The sequence below is a fragment of the Leuciscus leuciscus genome, assembly GCF_965113295.1.
Source record: "Leuciscus leuciscus genome assembly, chromosome: 3".
In the NCBI taxonomy this organism is placed as follows: Eukaryota; Metazoa; Chordata; class Actinopteri; order Cypriniformes; family Leuciscidae; genus Leuciscus; species Leuciscus leuciscus.
The window spans coordinates 29,943,959-29,954,370 of NC_138727.1; the positions used below are offsets into that span (position 1 = coordinate 29,943,959).

General features: G+C 40.9%; 1 long non-coding RNA gene across 1 annotated transcript; it reads right to left on the bottom strand.

The window, feature by feature from the left end:
• Positions 1 to 3,783: 3,783 nt before the first annotated feature.
• On the bottom strand, positions 3,784 to 6,234 carry LOC309495672. Its single transcript, XR_014204779.1, has 4 exons — positions 5,180 to 6,234; positions 5,028 to 5,086; positions 4,901 to 4,947; positions 3,784 to 4,762 (listed from the first exon to the last, which is right to left on the bottom strand). It is a non-coding gene; the product is annotated as an uncharacterized lncRNA (long non-coding RNA).
• Between the last annotated feature and the right edge of the window lie 4,178 nt (positions 6,235 to 10,412).

A 10,412-nucleotide genomic window follows, 5' to 3' on the forward strand; every position in this document is an offset into this window, starting at 1 on the left:
TAGTGTTTAATTACAAAGCATTATGATAACATAAAACTATGTTTATTTTATTTTACCTCACAAAACTTAAGGGCTGTTTACACAACATCGTTTTCAACTAAAAAGTAAAACCTTTTATGCGTTTTGGCCATTCATTTACATGACAACAGCGTTTTGGGTGCCTGAAAACGCAAACTTTTGAAAACGGGTTTCAAGAGCAAGTTTTTAAAAACAGTGTCCGTGTAAACAAAAAAAATCTCTGAAGACGATGACGTCATGCACATGCATTACGTCTTCAGTCTATAGTGTTTCATCGCCATCTAAGGGCCTGGCAGCAGAATACAGCGTTTTTAGTTGTTTTTGCGGATCCGTGTGAATGGGGATCATTTTGACAATGGTGTCGTCTGGACGCAGAAAACTCAAAGGAAAATCTTCTCTTTTTTAAGCATGATGTTGTTTTGTAAACTCTTTTTTGAAGATAAAAATCAACTATCCAAAGCCATTCGGTTAGTTAAACAGTTTTCATGTGCTTTTAGGGGCTGTTTACACGACACCGTTTTCAACTAAAAACGTAAAACGTTTTGGCAGTTTGAAAACGCAAACTTTCGAAAACGGGTTTCAAAGTGCAAGTTTTTGAAAACGTCTCCATGTAAACAACAAAAACGCGAATATCTGAAGACGATGACATCATGCACATGCGTATTAGATGTTCAGTCTATAGTGTTTCATCGACATCTACATCTGAATGCGGAAAACTGAAAGGAAAAACTTCTCCGTTTTAAGCATATCGTTGTTGTGTAAAAGTACCTTAAGACCACATACGCTTAATAAAGCAGTGAATTCCAATAGCAGAACAGATGGTGGACTTAAAGTGCAACATTTTCATAATATAAACACTTTTCGATTTCACTTTATTTTGATGGTCCCTTTAAAGGGGTCATCGGATGCCCTTTTTCCACAAGTTGGTATGATTCTTAAGGGTCTTCATGTAAAGTTTGTAACACACTTTGGTTAAAATTCCTCAATTGTTGTGTAAAACAACACGCTTTTTACCTCTGTTTACAGCGACCCGTTTCGGTGCATGTCTCTTAAAATGATAATGAGCAACTGCTCACTCACCCCTCTCTTCCATGGGGCGTGTCGACACAAGACAAGTAAAGTGCTGCCTTGGCAACCTGCCTTGGTGGACATTATACAAATGGCTGAGGGCGGAAATATGCTAATACGGGACAGTCTGTCAGCGGTCGTGGGCGGAGCATGAGCAATATGACATCATATTGCTCAGAAAATCCAAACGGCTTGATTATTGAGTGTTTAGGCTTTTTGAGGATAAAAAAAAAAAAAAAATGGAGTGAATGGATTGTTTTCATTGTATGGTGGTTGTGTTTAAATGCAAACACCATATGTGACCCTGGACTACATAACTAGTCACATGGGCCAATTTTTTTAAACTGAGATGTACGCATCACCTGAAAGCTGAATAAATAAGCTTTCCATTGATGTTTGGTTTGTTATGTTAGGACAATATTTGACCGAGATACAACTATTCGAAAATCTGGAATCCTAGGGTGCAAAAAAAATCGAAACATTGAGAAAATCGCCTTTAAAGTTGTGCCTTTATGTTCACGATTGTGCTGCATTCACTATAAAATAAATGTTTTATATATTTATGGTAGGAAATTTACAAATCATCTTCATGGAACATGATCTTTACTTAATATCCTAATGATTTTTGGCATAAAAGAAAAATCGATAATTTTGACCCATACAATGTATTGTTGGCTATTGCCACAAATATACCCGTGCGACTTGTGACATATAAAAGTAAATTTTGCATTTGATGACCCCTTTAACATGTTCTATTGACTATAAATAACGTTGCACCTCTATTAGTATTAATAGACTAGATTAGAAGAGTATTAGTAGACTGGTAGGGTTAGGGTTAGAGTAAGTTGACATGTAGGTGCAATGTTACTAATAGTCAGTAGAATGTCTGTATAAAGCAGACAGTCTACTAATACTCTAATGAGAGTTAGTTGATATGTAGTTGCAAAATTAATTATAGTCAACAGAATGTTCAAAAGGGACCATCAAAATAAAGTGTTACTTACTTTGCAAATAAACTAGGTTATAACATGTCTGATAACTTCAAAATGCTATATATTTTTTAATCCCCAATCATATCTTTAATAAAATTGGAGGCCTTCCTTAATTTGAAAATGTAACTATATTCCTAATAAGGCACTGGTTACAATATATCATTTTCAGCAGAAGGCTCTTTTTGCCTGGAAGTTGTTACATTCACAGTAGAACCACATATAACTTTTTTGTGGACACAAGTGTTAGGATTTTTTTTCTTTTTTTTTTTCTTCTTGATTCAATAGAGAAATGAACACATGGAGACTTGGAGATGACTTGAAATAGACAAGGAGGTGACTTGGCGAACATTTAATGGAATTGGTAGTGATAGACGATTACGAAACACTGCTTCATGTTTCGAGACCACCGTCATCGGTCTCATCCAAAATGGTGACGAGTCTGCTTACAGACTGGGGGTTGAACAGCTGGCTGTCTGGTGCAGCTATAACAACCTTGAGCTGAACACGCTCAAAACAGTGGAGATGATTGTGGATTTCAGGAGAAAATCCCCAGCACTCCCCCCTCTCACCATCATGAACAGCACTGTGGAAGCAGTGGAGTCATTCAGGTTCCTGGGCTCTACCATCTCTCAGGACCTGAAGTGGGCAAATAACATTGACTCCATTGTGAAAAAGGCCCAGCAGAGACTGTACTTCCTTCGCCAGCTGAAGAAGTTCAATCTGCCACAGGAGCTGCTGATCCAGTTCTACTCAGCCGTCATTGAGTCTGTTTTAAGCACTTCCATCACTGTCTGGTTTGGTTCAGCTACCAAATCGGACATCAGGAGACTACAACGGACAGTCCGGACAGCAGAGAGGATTATTGGTGCCCCCCTGCCAACCCTCCAGGACCTGTACTCTTCCAGAGTGAGGAAGAGAGCAGGTAAAATCATCACAGACTCCACTCACCCTGGACACCCCCTGTTTGAACTGTTACCGTCAGGACGGCGACACAGATCACTGGCCACAAGAACATCCAGGCACAGGAACAGTTTCTTTCCACAGGCCATTTCCCTTCTGAACACTTAACATGCCCCCCAAGGCATATGCCTGCAAGTGCAATACTCCCACTGTCTAGTGCAATATTCTCTAACTCAGGTGATATTTATATTTATATTATTCATACTACTCAAAATACTGTAAATATGTTCATAATCTGTAACATGCACTAGACTCCCACTGTCTAGTGTAATATTCTCTAACTCAGGTGATATTTATATTTATATTATTCATACTTCTCAAAATACTGTAAATATGTTCATAATCTGTAAATGTTTATTCAGACTAAACCCAACTGTGACCCCTTTTTTTTACTTTTTATACTATTTTTATTTTTTTTTAATATATTTTATTCTTAGAATTTGTATTACTATGTTTCTTGTTGTATTTGTATTTGTATATGTGCACTGGAAGCTTCAGTACCAAGAAAATTCCTTGTGGGTGCAAGCACACTTGGCAATAAAGCTCTTTCTGATTCTGATTCTGATTCTGATTCTGATTCTGATTCTGATTCATGATTCGGGGAAAGTTTTGAATTGGAAGCACTTCCACCAAGCATGACACAATCACGTTGATACCCAAACCCAATAAAGATAAAGAATGTTTAGAAAATTGGCTTGCCTTGCCTTGCCTTGCCTTGCCTTGCCTTGCCTTGCCTAAAGATGTTCTTAACTCTATTATCAATGAATCACAACCAGGATTTATGGAAAAAGTCACAGGACAAATAATATACGATTAGTCTTAGATCTATTACGTTATGAGGATCCCACCCCTAATGACAATTACGTGATTTTCATAAGCTTGTACAAAGCCTTTGATTAACTTATTCCATAATTTTTCACAATTTCATATTTCAAGCCCCTGCCAAATTTTGGTTTGGATATTCGTTTTGTAGAGCCATCAGGACGTTATACAGACACTTGATATTTAATCTTATTAGATGATTAGTTAATTTTGATCCAATAGATTTTACTTTCAATAAAGCATTTGCAATTCGTGTTTGTATGCATGTTTGGCCTGAGTTTTTGTTGCATTTACACTGATCTGACCAGCAGGAGTCACCAGCGTGTTGCATTTAAAAACAGTGAATCATTTTGCAAAACAATTGGTTCAATTGATCACCAGGGGCCTGTTTCAGAAAGGAGGTTAAGTGAAAACTCTGAGTATGTTAACCCTGACATGAGGGAAACTGGGTTTTCTGTTTCAGAATGGGAGGTATGTCAAACCTGAGAAAGCAGAGTAAGTCAAGCCCGTTTCTGAAAAAGAGGTAACTTATACTCAGAGTCAGTTACCATGGTAACTTACTCTGTGAACCTAACCTGGTTGGGAGCAGGTTTTCTTTGGTAAACCCAGAGTTTCTTTCGGTCTCCTCCCCTTTTTTAAAGAGGAAGCGGTGTTTAAACACCTCATAAATCCGGTACATTTATTCATTGCTGTTTTTACTGCAGTTTTTTACAGTTTTTTTAATAAGATGAAGTCTATATAACTCCTTAACTGCCAACTGAAAATACAGTAGTAGATTAGAATGAATGTAGTTCTAAACAAATTCTACAGAATTAAACTGTGGCATTTACTGAAAATCACTGAACTGTGTTCATCTGTGCAACAAAAGTTGATGGACCCTCCTCCTGCTGTTCTTCCACACTCTGGGGGCGGGGGAGAGATAAGAATACCCGTTTATACTTAGATTTAAACTTAGATTCTTTAGGCTACTCCACATAAAAATTAGAAAAAATCTGAATGTGTAGATTGTTTGATGTGTAGACACATAATAATAACATTACCTCTGTAGGCCTCTCTGTGCCAGAAGAAACTCTTTATCCCCATCGTCCTGTGAAGATGAGCATTTGGTTGAGTACACTTTATAACACTATTTGTCATAATTTCTGGTGTATTGAGTAGGCTACTTACAACTGCCTGGGGTTCTGTTGGGACAGGATGCTCCAAAAGACAGATATTACCATTAGAATCTGTTGGGACCAACAAAAAACCCAACCCAAAGTAAAATAAATGGAAATATAAAAAATAGCCTATAAAAAATAACACATATGTAAACCTCTTACATTTTATGAAGGCCCTTGGATCTTCGGGAGTGACTGGCTCTGAAGTCCCTCCAGGAATTCCCTCAGCCAAAAATGCTGCTGCACTGCTAGACACTGGATGCTATTTAGTTATTTAATATGTCAAATGTTTGTAAAGTCAGGTAGCCTACACCCATGATATGCTCAAGCCTTACCTGATTGAATTATGTTTTTATATTTAATTTTCAGCTGCTGCCATGTTCTTTTAATACCTTAAGGATTGCACCTATATGAAAATTAAAATTAGGTTGAATAACATACTGTTCTTCCAGTTTCACCTCTGATATTATAACAGTTGGGTAAGTTACTCTAAAATAGTTATTAATTACTAACTACAAATGACATCTTCAACAGTGTTATAAGATTAATGCAATAATGACTATCTTTAGAAAGTATTGGTCTACTTATTTCTAATTACTAAATCCCATATCAACCACTTGAACAATACAAGGAGAGACAAGAATCTGCACTTTTAATGCTTTCAAATTAATATACAATTGCATAAACTATTCTTGAATTGACCAAAGTGTGTAGAGGGCGAAGGTTACATTACAAATATACCTTTTAAAAATGTATGTTAAATATACAGAATTGTTCTATAGTCTAATGCAATTACATCAGATTTTACTTTAAATTACAGAAGAATTAAGAGTAATCCTTTTAATTAAATTACAGTATTTAGATTACTTTGTAATTAATTACACCCAACTGTATAACAGTAATTAATATGTAAACTTACGCATTGACTCAAGCAACTATTTTCTCCCTAGCTAACTCTGTCCTTCGCTGCTGGAGATATAATAATAATAAAATAATAATATGTGTTCGTACTCTCCATATGCTTGCAGAAGCACATCCAGTTCTGCTGGTGAGGAATATGCAGACCTCTTTTTGTCTGGGGCTGTTGCCATGGTGACTCATAATATCTGTGCTCCATTGATAATGGCTTTTTATAGTTGTGGTGCACGCGCTTAACTCAGAGTCAGTCAACTCAGAGTTGATTGAACTAACTAATTTCAGCTGTTCTGTAACCGAAAACTCAGTTCCCTTATCGGTCGGTCACTCTCGACGTACGTGGTGACCGACAGATAGGAATCTCGCTAGAGAGGCCAATCTACTTCGAGTGAAACTAAACGAGCCAATGCATATTGGCATGCAATCATTTGCATCAGCTGTGCAGCCTCACGAGCAGCTGGTGTGATTGCACTTCATGCAGTGATCAAACAACGAGCAAGCTCTTCAAGATGATCTCTTGTGTCTGGTGCGGGCAATACAGCGCAGCAGCGAGATCGACTTTCTTTTTCTCTCTCTTTTGTTTTTGTGTTACTGAGCAAAACAAAAAAGCTGTTTTCACAGCTGGTAACGGTGCGCCAAGAGCGCTGAATAGCCGTTCTTACGGCTGGTAAGACCGCCGTGAAGAGAGGCAGTGCACGACAGGTTGCATATTTCCTGTCTGTGTCCGCTGTGACCGTTCCCCTGCGTGCTTCAGTACCAAGGAGAGTATTTCCCTGAAAGAGCTTACATGGGTGTGAGTTGCATCTTTCTAAAGATGACATTCCACCCGTGTGTTTCTGGTTGCGGTCGTTTCCTGTCCTCTCTGACGGCCACAATCACTGTCTCGCATGCCTGGGAAACATGTGAGACTGTGTTCGTGGTGGTTCATGTTTTCGCATGAGAACATGACCACGTCGGCACGCCAGTCAACTCTTCTTTCTCCGGAAAGCTTGAGTCCCCTCTGCTGTTGGCTAGCCGCTGCTTGTGTGTAAAAGTACAGCTGCATGTCTGATCGACACTCTGGGAGACCGTGGAGATCGGCGAGAGCTTCCGCCGGGCAAAACCCGACGGGTCTCTCGCTCCTCAGCGTGTCGTGTGCCGTCGAGCTGCCGGGCTGCAGCGCGGGTTGCCATGGCAACCCAGTGCTCTAGGTGCGCGGTCTCCTTGTCTATTCTCCGTTGTAGCGCCCTCCCTGGTGGCCACCAGGAGAGGTCTACTTCAGTAGAATTGCTTGGGTGATCTGAGAGCTGAGGGCTTCTCCTTCAGGGAACCAACCCCCCAGGGCCCCTCCCTCTCTAGTGCATCACATGTTGTGCAGCTTCTGGATGGGATTGCTGGTCCTTCAAAATTGGAGGAACCTAGCGTTTCATTCAGAGCTCCAGCTGAGGGCAGATGTTGATTGCTGCATCGGAGAGAGGGCCTGTTTTGTTCTGGAAATGAGGGTGATGCTGAGTTCCCACTGTAATAGTGTGTGTGCTTATGCTGAATCAGATTCAGAACTGACAGCCATGCTTTCCTGGGTCTTTCTCGGATGTGCATTGAAAATTTAGCAGTAACTTTGCCCTAAACGGGTAGAAGCACTTTAAGTACCGGCTCTGTCGGCTTGCTACATCCTACTGTGCACCCTTATTGCTCCAGAATCAAAACCTGTTGAGTCCTCCAAACACCCTAGGCCCGGACATGGCGGAGCGTCCTGTGTCTTTCCCTTGGGCTAAGTCACCCACTATTCATATGCAGTAAAACCCTCGGGTTAGTCCATATGTATATTCCCACATAACTCTTTTAAGAATGTGGCTTCTGCAGTGTTCCCCTCCCTCAGATCGGGCACGCTTCCCAGTGTTATCCAATAATCTCACTGTATGGGTTATCATGGAACAACAGTGACAAATACACTGTGTGTAATACAATGTGTAAGCCCTCTCCTATCATCCTTCCAGGCAAGAAGGTGTAGAGGCTTGTTCAGCGCGCTGGATGGGGTGCAGAAGCTGTGGCGCTTTGGTAGGGATTCCTATCTGTCGTTCACGACGTACGTTGAGAGTGACCGACCGATAAGGGAACGTCTCGGTTACATACGTACGACCCGTCGCCACATCTGCTGCGACCTGCCGGAGCAGCCAGCTCACCGGCTCGGCTCCTTTGCAAAAAAGTGCAATCGCACCAGCTGCTCGTTAAATACCCTCACTGCGAGGCTGCACAGCTGATGCAAATGATTGCACGCCAATATGCATTGGCTCGTTTAGTTTCACTCGAAGTAGATTGGCCTCTCTAGCGAGATTCCTATCTGTTGGTCACGACGTATGTCTCCGTTCCCTCCCTCAGGGAACGAGGGTTACCCATATGTAACCGAGACGTTTCCCATCTCAGGGTAAGTCAACTCAGAGTTCAAGTTTTAACTCAGAGTTGGTTGAACCTCCTTATTGAAACAGGCCCCAGGCGCTGGAAAGCACAATCGGTTTCTCAGGTAAGAATTGCAAGGTAAGTATCCAGGTAAGGGAATCTGTATCACTTGACGAAGCCAAACAAAGGCTGTGAATGTGTGTCTGCTTTATAAGTAGGGCTGATTGACATGCTGACGATCGAGGGACAGGTGGAGGTGATTAGTATTCTGGAGACTGAGGGCTGTGTGAGTGTGGAGGGAGAGCCTGGCTTGTGACAATCCTTTCGGTGTTTGACGATTCTGGTAATGTTCATAACTTCCTTATACCTTAAGAATATAACACTGTGCTCAGAGCCTTTCCCACAGGCCTAATTTAGCTGGTTAAGAGTCACTTAATAGACAGAGTGATACAAAAGAGTCTTCTTTGTTACAAGATGACATTAGTATTTTAATAAAAAAAAGTTTAATAATAAACTCATCCACCATAATTTTAGAAGGAAAGCTCAAATTGTCCCTAGAGGTAGATTCCATTGGGCAGCCTATATTGACAATATACTGGAGACTGGAGAAAAGCATAGTCATTGCCCCATTATATTTTCTCCCCAATAAGACCAAAAAAGTCATATACCCTGTACATTTGACTGTCTAAATACACTCACCTAAAGGATTATTAGGAACACCTGTTCAATTTCTCATTAATGCAATTATCTAATCAACCAATCACATGGCAGTTGCTTCAATGCATTTAGGGGTGTGGTCCTGGTCAAGACAATCTCCTGAACTCCAAACTGAATGTCAGAATGGGAAAGAAAGGTGATTTAAGCAATTTTGAGCGTGGCATGGTTGTTGGTGCCAGACGGGCCGGTCTGAGTATTTCACAATCTGCTCAGTTACTGGGATTTTCACGCACAACCATTTCTAGGGTTTACAAAGAATGGTGTGAAAAGGGAAAAACATCCAGTATGCGGCAGTCCTGTGGGCGAAAATGCCTTGTTGATGCTAGAGGTCAGAGGAGAATGGGCCGACTGATTCAAGCTGATAGAAGAGCAACTTTGACTGAAATAACCACTCGTTACAACCGAGGTATGCAGCAAAGCATTTGTGAAGCCACAACACGCACAACCTTGAGGCGGATGGGCTACAACAGCAGAAGACCCCACCGGGTACCACTCATCTCCACTACAAATAGGAAAAAGAGGCTACAATTTGCACGAGCTCACCAAAATTGGACAGTTGAAGACTGGAAAAATGTTGCCTGGTCTGATGAGTCTCGATTTCCGTTGAGACATTCAGATGGTAGAGTCAGAATTTGGCGTAAACAGAATGAGAGCATGGATCCATCATGCCTTGTTACCACTGTGCAGGCTGCTGGTGGTGGTGTAATGGTGTGGGGGATGTTTTCTTGGCACACTTTAGGCCCCTTAGTGCCAATTGGGCATCGTTTAAATGCCACGGCCTACCTGAGCATTGTTTCTGACCATGTCCATCCCTTTATGACCAACATGTACCCATCCTCTGATGGCTACTTCCAGCAGGATAATAGACCATGTCACAAAGCTCGAATCATTTCAAACTGTTTTCTTGAACATGACAATGAGTTCACTGTACTAAAATGGCCCCCACAGTCACCAGATCTCAACCCAATAGAGCATCTTTGGGATGAGGTGGAACGGGAGCTTCGTGCCCTGGATGTGCATCCCACAAATCTCCATCAACTGCAAGATGCTATCCTATCAATATGGGCCAACTTTTCTAAAGAATGCTTTCAGCACCTTGTTGAATCAATGCCACGTATTAAGGCAGTTCTGAAGGCGAAAGGGGGTCAAACACAGTATTAGTATGGTGTTCCTAATAATCCTTTAGGTGAGTGTATGTTAATGTTCCTGTACATTTTCAGGTTGCGAGGATGAAACATTAATACTTTTCTTCAGAAATGTTGGTCTCTTATACACTGTAAAACATTTTTTAAGGCAACCAGCTCAGGACATTTTTGGAGTTCTCAACTTAGGGTCAATTAGTTGTACAAGCTTGTGTGTGTATGTTCAACAAACTTAGTTAAACTAT